At 43.7% G+C, this 16,053-nt stretch overlaps 11 non-coding genes across 11 annotated transcripts; all 11 read left to right on the top strand.

Annotated features, from left to right (window-relative positions):
• Nucleotides 1-150: 150 nt before the first annotated feature.
• Nucleotides 151-221, top strand: trnag-gcc (transfer RNA glycine (anticodon GCC)). The gene has a single exon. It is a non-coding gene; the product is annotated as a tRNA-Gly (tRNA).
• A 196-nt stretch (nucleotides 222-417) lies between these two features.
• On the top strand, nucleotides 418-490 carry trnam-cau (transfer RNA methionine (anticodon CAU)). The gene has a single exon. It is a non-coding gene; the product is annotated as a tRNA-Met (tRNA).
• Nucleotides 491-2,012: 1,522 nt separating this feature from the next.
• trnag-gcc (transfer RNA glycine (anticodon GCC)) lies at nucleotides 2,013-2,083 on the top strand. The gene has a single exon. It is a non-coding gene; the product is annotated as a tRNA-Gly (tRNA).
• A 196-nt stretch (nucleotides 2,084-2,279) lies between these two features.
• Nucleotides 2,280-2,352, top strand: trnam-cau (transfer RNA methionine (anticodon CAU)). The gene has a single exon. It is a non-coding gene; the product is annotated as a tRNA-Met (tRNA).
• Nucleotides 2,353-3,493: 1,141 nt separating this feature from the next.
• On the top strand, nucleotides 3,494-3,564 carry trnag-gcc (transfer RNA glycine (anticodon GCC)). The gene has a single exon. It is a non-coding gene; the product is annotated as a tRNA-Gly (tRNA).
• Nucleotides 3,565-4,916: 1,352 nt separating this feature from the next.
• On the top strand, nucleotides 4,917-4,987 carry trnag-gcc (transfer RNA glycine (anticodon GCC)). The gene has a single exon. It is a non-coding gene; the product is annotated as a tRNA-Gly (tRNA).
• Nucleotides 4,988-6,972: 1,985 nt separating this feature from the next.
• On the top strand, nucleotides 6,973-7,045 carry trnam-cau (transfer RNA methionine (anticodon CAU)). Its single transcript has one exon. It is a non-coding gene; the product is annotated as a tRNA-Met (tRNA).
• A 1,776-nt stretch (nucleotides 7,046-8,821) lies between these two features.
• trnam-cau (transfer RNA methionine (anticodon CAU)) lies at nucleotides 8,822-8,894 on the top strand. The gene has a single exon. It is a non-coding gene; the product is annotated as a tRNA-Met (tRNA).
• Nucleotides 8,895-10,688: 1,794 nt separating this feature from the next.
• Nucleotides 10,689-10,761, top strand: trnam-cau (transfer RNA methionine (anticodon CAU)). The gene has a single exon. It is a non-coding gene; the product is annotated as a tRNA-Met (tRNA).
• Nucleotides 10,762-12,555: 1,794 nt separating this feature from the next.
• trnam-cau (transfer RNA methionine (anticodon CAU)) lies at nucleotides 12,556-12,628 on the top strand. The gene has a single exon. It is a non-coding gene; the product is annotated as a tRNA-Met (tRNA).
• Nucleotides 12,629-14,405: 1,777 nt separating this feature from the next.
• Nucleotides 14,406-14,478, top strand: trnam-cau (transfer RNA methionine (anticodon CAU)). Its single transcript has one exon. It is a non-coding gene; the product is annotated as a tRNA-Met (tRNA).
• The last annotated feature ends 1,575 nt before the right edge of the window (nucleotides 14,479-16,053 follow it).

The raw sequence follows: 16,053 nt of genomic DNA on the forward strand, positions 1-16,053 counted from the left end.
TGGTGCAGTGGAACACAATGTGGGCATTGGTAGTTCAGTGGTGATGAGGTTAGTATGTGGTTTAGTATGTAGTACTGATGGACCATCAAGAAAAAGATTCTGTCTACACGCGATGGCGTCTTCAATGGAACTCCTTTTTCCAACACGTGGGCATTGGTGGTTCAGTGGTCGAATTCTCGCCTGCCACGCGGGAGACCCGGGTTCGATTCCCGGCCAATGCAAGTACCTCTTTAAAAGTCTCACAACTCAAAATGAGCGCAGCTTGACTGACTGATATGCAGTAACAGAGGTCTCAGCCTTCTATTTATTCTCAGGACAATTAATGAAGACCCAATTAAGTGTGTCAATGCTATTGTCTTTATGAAATGCGAAAAGGTGTTTACAATTGTTTTTCAATTTAGCAGGCGCATTCCCTCAGCCTCGTTGGCGCAGTTGGCAGCGCGTCAGTCTCATAATCTGAAGGTCGTGAGTTCAAGCCTCACACGAGGCAGGTTTTTCGTAGAATGGACAGCTTCGACATATGTGCGGTCCTCTACCTTCCAGAGACAGCATTGGTAATCCAAAGGTCAAAGGAATAAAGTCTTCAGCACAACAAGTGTTCTTTCCGTGAACTCCAGCTCCCCTCTCTAGTACCGAGACTTGTGCCAGTCAAGGAGCTTAGACTTCAACACCTGCACATTTTCACACCACTAGAATGACATGAAACAGAACAAAGGAAAAAGGGAGGGTATGCTATAAAGATGTTTTGAGACAGTTCTACCTTCTCTCCATCTCTTGAGTAGACTTGAGGGCTGGGCAGCCTCCGAAACTGTTTTACAACAAAACATTCTGTCCCAAGTACTAACCTCATTAGTCTGAAGACAATTAATGAAGACTCAATTAAGGGCGTCAATGCTATTGCCTTTGTGAAATGTGAAAAGATGTTTACATTTTTTCAATTTAGCATGCTTTTTCCCTCAGCCTCGGAAGTTCAGTGGTGATGAGGATAGATGTGATGAGGTGTTTACATTTTTTGTCAAGCCTGACACGAGGCAGGTCTATTGTAGAATGGCCAGCTTGGACATATGTGCAGTCCTCTACCTTCTAGAGAGAGCATTGGTAATGCAAAGGACAAAGGAATAAAGGCTTTTGGAGAACAAGTGTTTTTTTCCGTGAACTCTAGATGCTTAAAGCATATATAAAACCTAAAATTCAAGCCAAACTAAAGCGGACATCCAGGAATTGCGCTCCCCTGTCTAATACCCAAGATGTGTGCCAGTCAAGGAGCTTAGATTTCAACACCTGCAAATTTTCACACCACTAGAAGGGCATGAAACAGAACAAAGGAAAAAGGGAAGGTATGCTATAAAGATGTTTTAAGACATTTCTATCTTCTCTCCATCTCTTGAGTAAACGTGATGGGTGGACAGCTTCCGAAACAGTTTTCCAACAAAACATTCTGTCCCAAGTACTAACTTTATTAGTGTGACTGTCCAGAGGTGCAGTGGAACACAATGTGGGCATTGGTAGTTCAGTGGTGATGAAGTTAGTGTGTGGTTTAGTTCGTAGTACTGATGGACCATCAAAAAACATTCTGTCTACACGCGATGGCGTCTTCAATGGAACTCCTTTCTCCGGCACATGGGCATTGGTGGTTCAGTGGTCGAATTCTCGCCTCTGCATCTGCAAATTCTCACCCCACTAGAATGGCATGAAACACAACAAAGGGAAAAAGGAAGGTATGCTATAAAGATGATTTAAGACACTTCTACCTTCTCTCCATCTCTTGAGTAGACACGAGGGTTGGGCAGTTTCCGAAACTGTTTTACCTTTCAGCAAAACATTCTGTCCCAAGTACAAATGTCATTAGTGCGACTGTCCAGTGGTGCAGTGGAACACAATGTGGGCATTGGTAGTTCAGTGGTGATGAGGTTAGTATGTGGTTTAGTATGTAGTACTGATGGACCATCAAGAAAAAGATTCTGTCTACACGCGATGGCGTCTTCAATGGAACTCCTTTTTCCAACACGTGGGCATTGGTGGTTCAGTGGTCGAATTCTCGCCTGCCACGCGGGAGACCCGGGTTCGATTCCCGGCCAATGCAAGTACCTCTTTAAAAGTCTCACAACTCAAAATGAGCGCAGCTTGACTGACTGATATGCAGTAACAGAGGTCTCAGCCTTCTATTTATTCTCAGGACAATTAATGAAGACCCAATTAAGTGTGTCAATGCTATTGTCTTTATGAAATGCGAAAAGGTGTTTACAATTGTTTTTCAATTTAGCAGGCGCATTCCCTCAGCCTCGTTGGCGCAGTTGGCAGCGCGTCAGTCTCATAATCTGAAGGTCGTGAGTTCAAGCCTCACACGAGGCAGGTTTTTCGTAGAATGGACAGCTTCGACATATGTGCGGTCCTCTACCTTCCAGAGACAGCATTGGTAATCCAAAGGTCAAAGGAATAAAGTCTTCAGCACAACAAGTGTTCTTTCCGTGAACTCCAGCTCCCCTCTCTAGTACCGAGACTTGTGCCAGTCAAGGAGCTTAGACTTCAACACCTGCACATTTTCACACCACTAGAATGACATGAAACAGAACAAAGGAAAAAGGGAGGGTATGCTATAAAGATGTTTTGAGACAGTTCTACCTTCTCTCCATCTCTTGAGTAGACTTGAGGGCTGGGCAGCCTCCGAAACTGTTTTACAACAAAACATTCTGTCCCAAGTACTAACCTCATTAGTCTGAAGACAATTAATGAAGACTCAATTAAGGGCGTCAATGCTATTGCCTTTGTGAAATGTGAAAAGATGTTTACATTTTTTCAATTTAGCATGCTTTTTCCCTCAGCCTCGGAAGTTCAGTGGTGATGAGGATAGATGTGATGAGGTGTTTACATTTTTTGTCAAGCCTGACACGAGGCAGGTCTATTGTAGAATGGCCAGCTTGGACATATGTGCAGTCCTCTACCTTCTAGAGAGAGCATTGGTAATGCAAAGGACAAAGGAATAAAGGCTTTAGGAGAACAAGTGTTTTTTTCCGTGAACTCTAGATGCTTAAAGCATATATAAAACCTAAAATTCAAGCCAAACTAAAGCGGACATCCAGGAATTGCGCTCCCCTGTCTAATACCCAAGATGTGTGCCAGTCAAGGAGCTTAGATTTCAACACCTGCAAATTTTCACACCACTAGAAGGGCATGAAACAGAACAAAGGAAAAAGGGAAGGTATGCTATAAAGATGTTTTAGGACATTTCTACCTTCTCTCCATCTGTTGAGTAGACGTGATGGGTGGACAGCTTCCAAAACAGTTTTACCTTTCAACAAAACATTCTGTCCCAAGTACCAATGTCATTAGTGCGACTGTCCAGTGGTGCAGTGGGACACAATGTGGGCATTGGTAGTTCAGTGGTGATGAGGTTAGTATGTGGTTTAGTATGTAGTACTGATGGACCATCAAGAAAAAGATTCTGTCTACACGCGATGGCGTCTTCAATGGAACTCCTTTATCCAACACGTGGGCATTGGTGGTTCAGTGGTCGAATTCTCGCCTGCCACGCGGGAGACCCGGGTTTGATTCCCGGCCAATGCAAGCGCCTCTTTAAAAGTCTCAGCTTGACTGACTGATATGCAGTAACAGAGGTCTCAGCCTTCTATTTATTCTCAGAACAATTAATGAAGACCCAATTAAGTGTGTCAAAGCTATTGTCTTTATGAAATGCGAAAAGGTGTTTACAATTAACAGTTGGCAGCGCGTCAGTCTCATAATCTGAAGGTCGTGAGTTCAAGCCTCACACGAGGCAGGTTTTTCGTAGAATGGACAGCTTCGACATATGTGCGGTCCTCTACCTTCCAGAGACAGCATTGGTAATCCAAAGGTCAAAGGAATAAAGTCTTCAGCACAACAAGTGTTCTTTCCGTGAACTCCAGCTCCCCTCTCTAGTACCGAGACTTGTGCCAGTCAAGGAGCTTAGACTTCAACACCTGCACATTTTCACACCACTAGAATGACATGAAACAGAACAAAGGAAAAAGGGAGGGTATGCTATAAAGATGTTTTGAGACAGTTCTACCTTCTCTCCATCTCTTGAGTAGACTTGAGGGCTGGGCAGCCTCCGAAACTGTTTTACAACAAAACATTCTGTCCCAAGTACTAACCTCATTAGTCTGAAGACAATTAATGAAGACTCAATTAAGGGCGTCAATGCTATTGCCTTTGTGAAATGTGAAAAGATGTTTACATTTTTTCAATTTAGCATGCTTTTTCCCTCAGCCTCGGAAGTTCAGTGGTGATGAGGATAGATGTGATGAGGTGTTTACATTTTTTGTCAAGCCTGACACGAGGCAGGTCTATTGTAGAATGGCCAGCTTGGACATATGTGCAGTCCTCTACCTTCTAGAGAGAGCATTGGTAATGCAAAGGACAAAGGAATAAAGGCTTTAGGAGAACAAGTGTTTTTTTCCGTGAACTCTAGATGCTTAAAGCATATATAAAACCTAAAATTCAAGCCAAACTAAAGCGGACATCCAGGAATTGCGCTCCCCTGTCTAATACCCAAGATGTGTGCCAGTCAAGGAGCTTAGATTTCAACACCTGCAAATTTTCACACCACTAGAAGGGCATGAAACAGAACAAAGGAAAAAGGGAAGGTATGCTATAAAGATGTTTTAGGACATTTCTACCTTCTCTCCATCTGTTGAGTAGACGTGATGGGTGGACAGCTTCCAAAACAGTTTTACCTTTCAACAAAACATTCTGTCCCAAGTACCAATGTCATTAGTGCGACTGTCCAGTGGTGCAGTGGGACACAATGTGGGCATTGGTAGTTCAGTGGTGATGAGGTTAGTATGTGGTTTAGTATGTAGTACTGATGGACCATCAAGAAAAAGATTCTGTCTACACGCGATGGCGTCTTCAATGGAACTCCTTTATCCAACACGTGGGCATTGGTGGTTCAGTGGTCGAATTCTCGCCTGCCACGCGGGAGACCCGGGTTCGATTCCCGGCCAATGCAAGCGCCTCTTTAAAAGTCTCAGCTTGACTGACTGATATGCAGTAACAGAGGTCTCAGCCTTCTATTTATTCTCAGAACAATTAATGAAGACCCAATTAAGTGTGTCAAAGCTATTGTCTTTATGAAATGCGAAAAGGTGTTTACAATTAACAGTTGGCAGCGCGTCAGTCTCATAATCTGAAGGTCGTGAGTTCAAGCCTCACACGAGGCAGGTTTTTCGTAGAATGGACAGCTTCGACATATGTGCGGTCCTCTACCTTCCAGAGACAGCATTGGTAATCCAAAGGTCAAAGGAATAAAGTCTTCAGCACAACAAGTGTTCTTTCCGTGAACTCCAGCTCCCCTCTCTAGTACCGAGACTTGTGCCAGTCAAGGAGCTTAGACTTCAACACCTGCACATTTTCACACCACTAGAATGACATGAAACAGAACAACGGAAAAAGGGAGGGTATGCTATAAAGATGTTTTGAGACAGTTCTACCTTCTCTCCATCTCTTGAGTAGACTTGAGGGCTGGGCAGCCTCCGAAACTGTTTTACAACAAAACATTCTGTCCCAAGTACTAACCTCATTAGTCTGAAGACAATTAATGAAGACTCAATTAAGGGCGTCAATGCTATTGCCTTTGTGAAATGCGAAAAGATGTTTACATTTTTTCAATTTAGCATGCTTTTTCCATCAGCCTCGGTAGTTCAGTGGTGATGAGGATAGATGTGATGAGGTGGTGTTTACATTTTTTGTCAAGCCTGACACGAGGCAGGTCTATTGTAGAATGGCCAGCTTGGACATATGTGCAGTCCTCTACCTTCTAGAGAGAGCATTGGTAATGCAAAGGACAAAGGAATAAAGGCTTTAGGAGAACAAGTGTTTTTTTCCGTGAACTCTAGATGCTTAAAGCATATATAAAACCTAAAATTCAAGCCAAACTAAAGCGGACATCCAGGAATTGCGCTCCCCTGTCTAATACCCAAGATGTGTGCCAGTCAAGGAGCTTAGATTTCAACACCTGCAAATTTTCACACCACTAGAAGGGCATGAAACAGAACAAAGGAAAAAGGGAAGGTATGCTATAAAGATGTTTTAAGACATTTCTACCTTCTCTCCATCTCTTGAGTAAACGTGATGGGTGGACAGCTTCCGAAACAGTTTTCCAACAAAACATTTTGTCCCAAGTACTAACTTTATTAGTGTGACTGTCCAGAGGTGCAGTGGAACACAATGTGGGCATTGGTAGTTCAGTGGTGATGAGGTTAGTGTGTGGTTTAGTACGTAGTACTGATGGACCATCAAAAAACATTCTGTCTACAAGCGATGGCGTCTTCAATGGAACTCCTTTCTCCGGCACATGGGCATTGGTGGTTCAGTGGTCGAATTCTCGCCTCTGCATCTGCAAATTCTCACCCCACTAGGATGGCATGAAACACAACAAAGGGAAAAAGGAAGGTATGCTATAAAGATGATTTAAGACACTTCTACCTTCTCTCCATCTCTTGAGTAGACACGAGGGTTGGGCAGTTTCCGAAACTGTTTTACCTTTCAGCAAAACATTCTGTCCCAAGTACAAATGTCATTAGTGCGACTGTCCAGTGGTGCAGTGGAACACAATGTGGGCATTGGTAGTTCAGTGGTGATGAGGTTAGTATGTGGTTTAGTATGTAGTACTGATGGACCATCAAGAAAAAGATTCTGTCTACACGCGATGGCGTCTTCAATGGAACTCCTTTTTCCAACACGTGGGCATTGGTGGTTCAGTGGTCGAATTCTCGCCTGCCACGCGGGAGACCCGGGTTGGATTCCCGGTCAATGCAAGCGCCTCTTTAAAAGTCTCAGCTTGACTGACTGATATGCAGTAACAGAGGTCTCAGCCTTCTATTTATTCTCAGGACAATTAATGAAGACCCAATTAAGTGTGTCAATGCTATTGTCTTTATGAAATGCGAAAAGGTGTTTACAATTGTTTTTCAATTTAGCAGGCGCATTCCCTCAGCCTCGTTGGCGCAGTTGGCAGCGCGTCAGTCTCATAATCTGAAGGTCGTGAGTTCAAGCCTCACACGAGGCAGGTTTTTCGTAGAATGGACAGCTTCGACATATGTGCGGTCCTCTACCTTCCAGAGACAGCATTGGTAATCCAAAGGTCAAAGGAATAAAGTCTTCAGCACAACAAGTGTTCTTTCCGTGAACTCCAGCTCCCCTCTCTAGTACCGAGATTTGTGCCAGTCAAGGAGCTTAGACTTCAACACCTGCACATTTTCACACCACTAGAATGACATGAAACAGAACAAAGGAAAAAGGGAGGGTATGCTATAAAGATGTTTTGAGACAGTTCTACCTTCTCTCCATCTCTTGAGTAGACGTGAGGGCTGGGCAGCCTCCGAAACTGTTTTACCATCCAACAAAACATTCTGTCCCAAGTACTAACCTCAATAGTCTGAAGACAATTAATGAAGACTCAATTAAGGGCGTCAATGCTATTGCCTTTGTGAAATGCGAAAAGATGTTTACATTTTTTCAATTTAGCATGCTTTTTCCCTCAGCCTCGGTAGTTCAGTGGTGATGAGGATAGATGTGATGAGGTGTTTACATTTTTTGTCAAGCCTGACACGAGGCAGGTCTATTGTAGAATGGCCAGCTTGGACATATGTGCAGTCCTCTACCTTCTAGAGAGAGCATTGGTAATGCAAAGGACAAAGGAATAAAGGCTTTAGGAGAACAAGTGTTTTTTTCCGTGAACTGTAGATGCTTAAAGCATATATAAAACCTAAAATTCAACCCAAACTAAAGCGGACATCCAGGAATTGCGCTCCCCTGTCTAATACCCAAGATGTGTGCCAGTCAAGGAGCTTAGATTTCAACACCTGCAAATTTTCACACCACTAGAAGGGCATGAAACAGAACAAAGGAAAAAGGGAAGGTATGCTATAAAGATGTTTTAAGACATTTCTACCTTCTCTCCATCTCTTGAGTAGACGTGATGGGTGGACAGCTTCCGAAACAGTTTTCCAACAAAACATTCTGTCCCAAGTACTAACTTCATTAGTGTGACTGTCCAGAGGTGCAGTGGAACACAATGTGGGCATTGGTAGTTCAGTGGTGATGAGGTTAGTGTGTGGTTTAGTACGTAGTACTGATGGACCATCAAAAAACATTCTGTCTACACGCGATGGCGTCTTCAATGGAACTCTTTTCTCCGGCACATGGGCATTGGTGGTTCAGTGGTCGAATTCTCGCCTCTGCATCTGCAAATTCTCACCCCACTAGGATGGCATGAAACACAACAAAGGGAAAAAGGAAAGTATGCTATAAAGATGATTTAAGACACTTCTACCTTCTCTCCATCTCTTGAGTAGACACGAGGGTTGGGCAGTTTCCGAAACTGTTTTACCTTTCAGCAAAACATTCTGTCCCAAGTACAAATGTCATTAGTGCGACTGTCCAGTGGTGCAGTGGAACACAATGTGGGCATTGGTAGTTCAGTGGTGATGAGGTTAGTATGTGGTTTAGCATGTAGTACTGATGGACCATCAAGAAAAAGATTCTGTCTACACGCGATGGCGTCTTCAATGGAACTCCTTTTTCCAACACGTGGGCATTGGTGGTTCAGTGGTCGAATTCTCGCCTGCCACGCGGGAGACCCGGGTTGGATTCCCGGTCAATGCAAGCGCCTCTTTAAAAGTCTCAGCTTGACTGACTGATATGCAGTAACAGAGGTCTCAGCCTTCTATTTATTCTCAGGACAATTAATGAAGACCCAATTAAGTGTGTCAATGCTATTGTCTTTATGAAATGCGAAAAGGTGTTTACAATTGTTTTTCAATTTAGCAGGCGCATTCCCTCAGCCTCGTTGGCGCAGTTGGCAGCGCGTCAGTCTCATAATCTGAAGGTCGTGAGTTCAAGCCTCACACGAGGCAGGTTTTTCGTAGAATGGACAGCTTCGACATATGTGCGGTCCTCTACCTTCCAGAGACAGCATTGGTAATCCAAAGGTCAAAGGAATAAAGTCTTCAGCACAACAAGTGTTCTTTCCGTGAACTCCAGCTCCCCTCTCTAGTACCGAGATTTGTGCCAGTCAAGGAGCTTAGACTTCAACACCTGCACATTTTCACACCACTAGAATGACATGAAACAGAACAAAGGAAAAAGGGAGGGTATGCTATAAAGATGTTTTGAGACAGTTCTACCTTCTCTCCATCTCTTGAGTAGACGTGAGGGCTGGGCAGCCTCCGAAACTGTTTTACCATCCAACAAAACATTCTGTCCCAAGTACTAACCTCAATAGTCTGAAGACAATTAATGAAGACTCAATTAAGGGCGTCAATGCTATTGCCTTTGTGAAATGCGAAAAGATGTTTACATTTTTTCAATTTAGCATGCTTTTTCCCTCAGCCTCGGTAGTTCAGTGGTGATGAGGATAGATGTGATGAGGTGTTTACATTTTTTGTCAAGCCTGACACGAGGCAGGTCTATTGTAGAATGGCCAGCTTGGACATATGTGCAGTCCTCTACCTTCTAGAGAGAGCATTGGTAATGCAAAGGACAAAGGAATAAAGGCTTTAGGAGAACAAGTGTTTTTTTCCGTGAACTGTAGATGCTTAAAGCATATATAAAACCTAAAATTCAACCCAAACTAAAGCGGACATCCAGGAATTGCGCTCCCCTGTCTAATACCCAAGATGTGTGCCAGTCAAGGAGCTTAGATTTCAACACCTGCAAATTTTCACACCACTAGAAGGGCATGAAACAGAACAAAGGAAAAAGGGAAGGTATGCTATAAAGATGTTTTAAGACATTTCTACCTTCTCTCCATCTCTTGAGTAGACGTGATGGGTGGACAGCTTCCGAAACAGTTTTCCAACAAAACATTCTGTCCCAAGTACTAACTTCATTAGTGTGACTGTCCAGAGGTGCAGTGGAACACAATGTGGGCATTGGTAGTTCAGTGGTGATGAGGTTAGTGTGTGGTTTAGTACGTAGTACTGATGGACCATCAAAAAACATTCTGTCTACACGCGATGGCGTCTTCAATGGAACTCTTTTCTCCGGCACATGGGCATTGGTGGTTCAGTGGTCGAATTCTCGCCTCTGCATCTGCAAATTCTCACCCCACTAGGATGGCATGAAACACAACAAAGGGAAAAAGGAAAGTATGCTATAAAGATGATTTAAGACACTTCTACCTTCTCTCCATCTCTTGAGTAGACACGAGGGTTGGGCAGTTTCCGAAACTGTTTTACCTTTCAGCAAAACATTCTGTCCCAAGTACAAATGTCATTAGTGCGACTGTCCAGTGGTGCAGTGGAACACAATGTGGGCATTGGTAGTTCAGTGGTGATGAGGTTAGTATGTGGTTTAGCATGTAGTACTGATGGACCATCAAGAAAAAGATTCTGTCTACACGCGATGGCGTCTTCAATGGAACTCCTTTTTCCAACACTTGGGCATTGGTGGATCAGTGGTCGAATTCTCGCCTGCCACGCGGGAGACCCGGGTTCGATTCCCGGCCAATGCAAGCACCTCTTTAAAAGTCTCACAACTCAAAATGAGCGCAGCTTGACTGACTGATGTGCAGTAACAGAGGTCTCAGCCATCTATTTATTCTCAGGACAATTAATGAAGACCCAATTAAGTGTGTCAATGCTATTGTCTTTATGAAATGCGAAAAGGTGTTTACAATTGTTTTTCAATTTAGCAGGCGCATTCCCTCAGCCTCGTTGGCGCAGTTGGCAGCGCGTCAGTCTCATAATCTGAAGGTCGTGAGTTCAAGCCTCACACGAGGCAGGTTTTTCGTAGAATGGACAGCTTCGACATATGTGCGGTCCTCTACCTTCCAGAGACAGCATTGGTAATCCAAAGGTCAAAGGAATAAAGTCTTCAGCACAACAAGTGTTCTTTCCGTGAACTCCAGCTCCCCTCTCTAGTACCGAGATTTGTGCCAGTCAAGGAGCTTAGACTTCAACACCTGCACATTTTCACACCACTAGAATGACATGAAACAGAACAAAGGAAAAAGGGAGGGTATGCTATAAAGATGTTTTGAGACAGTTCTACCTTCTCTCCATCTCTTGAGTAGACGTGAGGGCTGGGCAGCCTCCGAAACTGTTTTACCATCCAACAAAACATTCTGTCCCAAGTACTAACCTCAATAGTCTGAAGACAATTAATGAAGACTCAATTAAGGGCGTCAATGCTATTGCCTTTGTGAAATGCGAAAAGATGTTTACATTTTTTCAATTTAGCATGCTTTTTCCCTCAGCCTCGGTAGTTCAGTGGTGATGAGGATAGATGTGATGAGGTGTTTACATTTTTTGTCAAGCCTGACACGAGGCAGGTCTATTGTAGAATGGCCAGCTTGGACATATGTGCAGTCCTCTACCTTCTAGAGAGAGCATTGGTAATGCAAAGGACAAAGGAATAAAGGCTTTAGGAGAACAAGTGTTTTTTTCCGTGAACTGTAGATGCTTAAAGCATATATAAAACCTAAAATTCAACCCAAACTAAAGCGGACATCCAGGAATTGCGCTCCCCTGTCTAATACCCAAGATGTGTGCCAGTCAAGGAGCTTAGATTTCAACACCTGCAAATTTTCACACCACTAGAAGGGCATGAAACAGAACAAAGGAAAAAGGGAAGGTATGCTATAAAGATGTTTTAAGACATTTCTACCTTCTCTCCATCTCTTGAGTAGACGTGATGGGTGGACAGCTTCCGAAACAGTTTTCCAACAAAACATTCTGTCCCAAGTACTAACTTCATTAGTGTGACTGTCCAGAGGTGCAGTGGAACACAATGTGGGCATTGGTAGTTCAGTGGTGATGAGGTTAGTGTGTGGTTTAGTACGTAGTACTGATGGACCATCAAAAAACATTCTGTCTACACGCGATGGCGTCTTCAATGGAACTCTTTTCTCCGGCACATGGGCATTGGTGGTTCAGTGGTCGAATTCTCGCCTCTGCATCTGCAAATTCTCACCCCACTAGGATGGCATGAAACACAACAAAGGGAAAAAGGAAAGTATGCTATAAAGATGATTTAAGACACTTCTACCTTCTCTCCATCTCTTGAGTAGACACGAGGGTTGGGCAGTTTCCGAAACTGTTTTACCTTTCAGCAAAACATTCTGTCCCAAGTACAAATGTCATTAGTGCGACTGTCCAGTGGTGCAGTGGAACACAATGTGGGCATTGGTAGTTCAGTGGTGATGAGGTTAGTATGTGGTTTAGCATGTAGTACTGATGGACCATCAAGAAAAAGATTCTGTCTACACGCGATGGCGTCTTCAATGGAACTCCTTTTTCCAACACGTGGGCATTGGTGGATCAGTGGTCGAATTCTCGCCTGCCACGCGGGAGACCCGGGTTCGATTCCCGGCCAATGCAAGCACCTCTTTAAAAGTCTCACAACTCAAAATGAGCGCAGCTTGACTGACTGATGTGCAGTAACAGAGGTCTCAGCCATCTATTTATTCTCAGGACAATTAATGAAGACCCAATTAAGTGTGTCAATGCTATTGTCTTTATGAAATGCGAAAAGGTGTTTATAATTGTTTTTCAATTTAGCAGGCGCATTCCCTCAGCCTCGTTGGCGCAGTTGGCAGCGCGTCAGTCTCATAATCTGAAGGTCGTGAGTTCAAGCCTCACACGAGGCAGGTTTTTCGTAGAATGGACAGCTTCGACATATGTGCGGTCCTCTACCTTCCAGAGACAGCATTGGTAATCCAAAGGTCAAAGGAATAAAGTCTTCAGCACAACAAGTGTTCTTTCCGTGAACTCCAGCTCCCCTCTCTAGTACCGAGATTTGTGCCAGTCAAGGAGCTTAGACTTCAACACCTGCACATTTTCACACCACTAGAATGACATGAAACAGAACAAAGGAAAAAGGGAGGGTATGCTATAAAGATGTTTTGAGACAGTTCTACCTTCTCTCCATCTCTTGAGTAGACGTGAGGGCTGGGCAGCCTCCGAAACTGTTTTACCATCCAACAAAACATTCTGTCCCAAGTACTAACCTCAATAGTCTGAAGACAATTAATGAAGACTCAATTAAGGGCGTCAATGCTATTGCCTTTGTGAAATGCGAAAAGATGTTTACATTTTTTCAATTTAGCATGCTTTTTCCCTCAGCCTCGGTAGTTCAGTGGTGATGAGGATAGATGTGATGAGGTGTTTACATTTTTTGTCAAGCCTGACACGAGGCAGGTCTATTGTAGAATGGCCAGCTTGGACATATGTGCAGTCCTCTACCTTCTAGAGAGAGCATTGGTAATGCAAAGGACAAAGGAATAAAGGCTTTAGGAGAACAAGTGTTTTTTTTCCGTGAACTCTAGATGCTTAAAGCATATATAAAACCTAAAATTCAACCCAAACTAAAGCGGACATCCAGGAATTGCGCTCCCCTGTCTAATACCCAAGATGTGTGCCAGTCAAGGAGCTTAGATTTCAACACCTGCAAATTTTCACACCACTAGAAGGGCATGAAACAGAACAAAGGAAAAAGGGAAGGTATGCTATAAAGATGTTTTAAGACATTTCTACCTTCTCTCCATCTCTTGAGTAGACGTGATGGGTGGACAGCTTCCGAAACAGTTTTCCAACAAAACATTCTGTCCCAAGTACTAACTTTATTAGTGTGACTGTCCAGAGGTGCAGTGGAACACAATGTGGGCATTGGTAGTTCAGTGGTGATGAGGTTAGTGTGTGGTTTAGTACGTAGTACTGATGGACCATCAAAAAACATTCTGTCTACACGCGATGGCGTCTTCAATAGAACTCTTTTCTACGGCACATGGGCATTGGTGGTTCAGTGGTCGAATTCTCGCCTCTGCATCTGCAAATTCTCACCCCACTAGGATGGCATGAAACACAACAAAGGGAAAAAGGAAGGTATGCTATAAAGATGATTTAAGACACTTCTACCTTCTCTCCATCTCTTGAGTAGACACGAGGGTTGGGCAGTTTCCGAAACTGTTTTACCTTTCAGCAAAACATTCTGTCCCAAGTACAAATGTCATTAGTGCGACTGTCCAGTGGTGCAGTGGAACACAATGTGGGCATTGGTAGTTCAGTGGTGATGAGGTTAGTATGTGGTTTAGTATGTAGTACTGATGGACCATCAAGAAAAAGATTCTGTCTACACGCGATGGCGTCTTCAATGGAACTCCTTTTTCCAACACGTGGGCATTGGTGGTTCAGTGGTCGAATTCTCGCCTGCCACGCGGGAGACCCGGGTTGGATTCCCGGTCAATGCAAGCGCCTCTTTAAAAGTCTCAGCTTGACTGACTGATATGCAGTAACAGAGGTCTCAGCCTTCTATTTATTCTCAGGACAATTAATGAAGACCCAATTAAGTGTGTCAATGCTATTGTCTTTATGAAATGCGAAAAGGTGTTTACAATTGTTTTTCAATTTAGCAGGCGTATTCCCTCAGCCTCGTTGGCGCAGTTGGCAGCGCGTCAGTCTCATAATCTGAAGGTCGTGAGTTCAAGCCTCACACGAGGCAGGTTTTTCGTAGAATGGACAGCTTCGACATATGTGCGGTCCTCTACCTTCCAGAGACAGCATTGGTAATCCAAAGGTCAAAGGAATAAAGTCTTCAGCACAACAAGTGTTCTTTCCGTGAACTCCAGCTCCCCTCTCTAGTACCGAGATTTGTGCCAGTCAAGGAGCTTAGACTTCAACACCTGCACATTTTCACACCACTAGAATGACATGAAACAGAACAAAGGAAAAAGGGAGGGTATGCTATAAAGATGTTTTGAGACAGTTCTACCTTCTCTCCATCTCTTGAGTAGACGTGAGGGCTGGGCAGCCTCCGAAACTGTTTTACCATCCAACAAAACATTCTGTCCCAAGTACTAACCTCAATAGTCTGAAGACAATTAATGAAGACTCAATTAAGGGCGTCAATGCTATTGCCTTTGTGAAATGCGAAAAGATGTTTACATTTTTTCAATTTAGCATGCTTTTTCCCTCAGCCTCGGTAGTTCAGTGGTGATGAGGATAGATGTGATGAGGTGTTTACATTTTTTGTCAAGCCTGACACGAGGCAGGTCTATTGTAGAATGGCCAGCTTGGACATATGTGCAGTCCTCTACCTTCTAGAGAGAGCATTGGTAATGCAAAGGACAAAGGAATAAAGGCTTTAGGAGAACAAGTGTTTTTTTCCGTGAACTCTAGATGCTTAAAGCATATATAAACCTAAAATTCAACCCAAACTAAAGCGGACATCCAGGAATTGCGCTCCCCTGTCTAATACCCAAGATGTGTGCCAGTCAAGGAGCTTAGATTTCAACACCTGCAAATTTTCACACCACTAGAAGGGCAAGAAACAGAACAAAGGAAAAAGGGAAGGTATGCTATAAAGATGTTTTAAGACATTTCTACCTTCTCTCCATCTCTTGAGTAGACGTGATGGGTGGACAGCTTCCGAAACAGTTTTCCAACAAAACATTCTGTCCCAAGTACTAACTTCATTAGTGTGACTGTCCAGAGGTGCAGTGGAACACAATGTGGGCATTGGTAGTTCAGTGGTGATGAGGTTAGTGTGTGGTTTAGTACGTAGTACTGATGGACCATCAAAAAACATTCTGTCTACACGCGATGGCGTCTTCAATAGAACTCTTTTCTACGGCACATGGGCATTGGTGGTTCAGTGGTCGAATTCTCGCCTCTGCATCTGCAAATTCTCACCCCACTAGGATGGCATGAAACACAACAAAGGGAAAAAGGAAGGTATGCTATAAAGATGATTTAAGACACTTCTACCTTCTCTCCATCTCTTGAGTAGACACGAGGGTTGGGCAGTTTCCGAAACTGTTTTACCTTTCAGCAAAACATTCTGTCCCAAGTACAAATGTCATTAGTGCGACTGTCCAGTGGTGCAGTGGAACACAATGTGGGCATTGGTAGTTCAGTGGTGATGAGGTTAGTATGTGGTTTAGTATGTAGTACTGATGGACCATCAAGAAAAAGATTCTGTCTACACGCGATGGCGTCTTCAATGGAACTCCTTTTTCCAACACGTGGGCATTGGTGGTTCAGTGGTCGAATTCTCGCCTGCCACGCGGGAGACCCG

Source organism: Channa argus, unplaced genomic scaffold, assembly GCF_033026475.1.
Source record: "Channa argus isolate prfri unplaced genomic scaffold, Channa argus male v1.0 Contig120, whole genome shotgun sequence".
Classification (NCBI taxonomy): Eukaryota; Metazoa; Chordata; class Actinopteri; order Anabantiformes; family Channidae; genus Channa; species Channa argus.